Source organism: Triticum urartu, chromosome 7 (genome assembly GCF_003073215.2).
Source record: "Triticum urartu cultivar G1812 chromosome 7, Tu2.1, whole genome shotgun sequence".
In the NCBI taxonomy this organism is placed as follows: domain Eukaryota; kingdom Viridiplantae; phylum Streptophyta; class Magnoliopsida; order Poales; family Poaceae; genus Triticum; species Triticum urartu.
Window position 1 is genome coordinate 17118505 of NC_053028.1, and position 3039 is coordinate 17121543.

Genomic DNA, 3039 nt, shown 5'->3' on the forward strand with positions numbered 1-3039 from the left:
TCCCGTTTAATTACCCATGAGTAAATTTTCTTCCCATACCCTTACCCTAATAGGGTTTTTACCCGCAGGGTACGCGGGTAATGGGTACCCATTGCCATCCTTCAGCCGGAGACGAAAGCCTATTAATTACTAACCTCGGATCAGAAAAGTCTTAGCTACAGCTAGCATTCAAATTTGATTGTGCGTCAGCTTGTTCTGTAACACTTGTGCTCTCCCTACAGCTAGAGACGAAAATCTATTAAAACCTACGTATTAAATTACTAACAGATATTGGATTTTCTACTCCGGGTGTACCTACTTTGTACTATATAAGATCAGGCCCTCGAGTCAGAGACTCAGAGTGCAGCATCACCTCCACTCTACCACACTGCGCCTTAGCTCAACACGCGAGACCTCTCCATGGAGCAGTGGGCGTACTACCTCTGCCTTCTCTTGGCTCTCCTCCTTCCTCTTCTTCTCTTCAAGCTCAACGGGAAGCATAGCAGCGGCAATGGCGGCCTGCGTCTGCCACCCGGTCCGTGGCGGTTACCTGTCATCGGCAGCCTTCATCACCTTGCCGGCAACCCGCTCATGCACCATGTCATGGCCGACCTCGCTCACCGGCTCGACGCGCCTCTCATGTACCTCAAGCTTGGCGAGGTGCCGGTGATGGTGGCCACGTCCCCGGAGGCTGCCCGCGAGATCATGAGGACGCACGACATCGTTTTTGCTACGCGGCCATGGAGCCCCACCATGAAGATCATGAACTCGGAAGGGCTGGTATTCGCGCCCTATGGCGCCTTGTGGTGGCAGCTCCGCAAGATCTGCATCCTAGAGCTTCTCGGCGCACGCCGCATGCAGTCATTCCGCCACATCCGGGAGGACGAGGTCAGCCGACTCGTAGCCGCCATCGAGGCGGCACCGCCCATGGAGCCTGTGAACGCGAGCGAGCGAATTGCCGTCCTCATCACCGATTCGGCGGTGCGCGCCATGATCGGGGAAAGGTTCAAGAGGCATGAGGAGTTCTTGTAGACACTCGAGGATGGTGTCAAGATTGCCAGCGGGTTCAGCCTCGGCAATCTATTCCCATCATCGTGGCTCGCGAGCTTCATCAACGGCACGGCCAGGCGGGCCGAGGATTACCACCGCAAGAGCTTCGAGCTCATGGAGTACACGATCAAGCAACATGAGGAGCAGGGGGCCACCGCCGCCTCGGTGAACAGTGCCATGGAGGAAGGAGAGGACCTAGTGGACGCGCTCCTGAGGATACGCAAGGAAGGTGGCCTCGATGTGCCTCTTACCATGGGAATGATCAAAGCAGTTATACTTGTAAGTACTACAATTTCTTAGCTTCTGCCTCCTCTCTTCAAGTTGTTATACCTTGGCCAGAGTTCTGTTAGAAATATGTCATATTTTTTGAAATTTGAATGGTTTGGAGATTACTCACCAGTCACCACATCCACCTCGCAGTCGAAAATATGCAGTATTAAACAAAACTAATTATACATTTTTTCGCAAGTTCATTTCGTGATTGATTCAGTGTATTATCAATGTTAAAATTCCTTTCATAATTTGAGTCAAACCAAAACAATTGACCAACATATATTAAAGCAGTTCAAGTATTTTAAAACTTTGGAGTAGTTGCCGTAAAACAGAAAGGTTAAGTATTTCGAAACAAGAGAGTAGTTAGCAAGACACAAGTGCCTCTTAATTCCTTTTGTTTTTTCTTTAGTCAGACAGAATCCAAGAATTGTTATATGTTATATTCTCTATTACTCGAGGATTTGCTACTGAATATCTCACTGCATATGGGTGACAATCCAAAACTGCCAAGAATAGGTAGCAACTCCAGATTTCATCAAATCGGAAATTGCAGGATCTGTTTGGTGCCGGAAGCGAGACATCAGCAACCACTCTCCAATGGGCCATGTCAGAGCTCATGAGGTGCCCAAATGTGATGCGGAAGGCACAGGCCGAAGTACGCAACAACCTCCAAGGAAAGCCTAAGGTCACCGAGGATGACTTGATCAATCTCAAGTACCTCAGACTCGTCATCAAGGAAACAATGCGGCTTCATCCAGCTGCATCGTTGCTTCTCCCTAGGGAGGCTAGGGAGCCTTGCAAAATCCTTGGGTACGACGTCCCCAAGGGCACCACGGTGTTGGTGAACGCATGGGCAATCGGAAGAGACCCTAAGCACTGGGAAGACCCCGAGGAGTTCAAGCCAGAGAGGTTTGAATCTAGCATGGTTGATTTCAAAGGAACAGACTTTGAGTACATACCATTTGGGGCAGGTCGAAGGATGTGCCCTGGCATGATGTTTGCCCAGGCTAGCATCGAGATTGTGCTGGCCGCACTTCTCTACCACTTCGACTGGGAGCTGCCAATAGGGGTGAAACCAAATGGGATGGACATGACAGAGGAAATGGGCCTCACCGTCCGACGGAAGAACAACCTGTACCTGCATGCTGTGGTTCGTGTGCCCCCGGTTTAATTTGCACTTGCATTGATATGTCACACTAAAATCTTAAGTACGAGTGCCTTCTATCTCTTTGTCTAGTGCAAAGACGTATTAAGAAGTATTGTTAATTACATCACTTCAAGATAAGCGTCGAGTTATGTCTGGAAGTATCAAGTATGTGTGTGACTAGTATATTGTTTTTCCTATGAAGTGGAGTGAACATGCCTCTTCAATAAAGGACTGTGAGGTGTTTGCTTCATAATCTCTATATACTACTTAAAAAAGAGTAGCATTCTTTTTTCTGCCAGCACAATGCTTCGGTTCTCCCCCCTCCACCATGTTCGTTCGCTGATTTGTTTCTGTCCAAACGGTTTTTATTACCGCCACATATTTTTTGCACCTTCCCCATGCACTACTCAATCAACTTAATTCACTTTCCTTTTGCACCAATTCCATCTTAACTTACTGAAAATTTATTTACATAATCACTGGTAGGATTTGATAAACATTTATTTACACAAACATGGGCATGATTTGTTGAACATTTATTTGCACAACTAATAAGGGTAGGTAAACTACGAGCTAATGTACTAGAATAT

At 47.5% G+C, this 3039-nt stretch overlaps 1 pseudogene; it reads left to right on the plus strand.

Annotated features, from left to right (window-relative positions):
• Positions 1-399: 399 nt before the first annotated feature.
• Positions 400-2473, plus strand: LOC125525995 (annotated as a pseudogene).
• Positions 2474-3039: the final 566 nt, after the last annotated feature.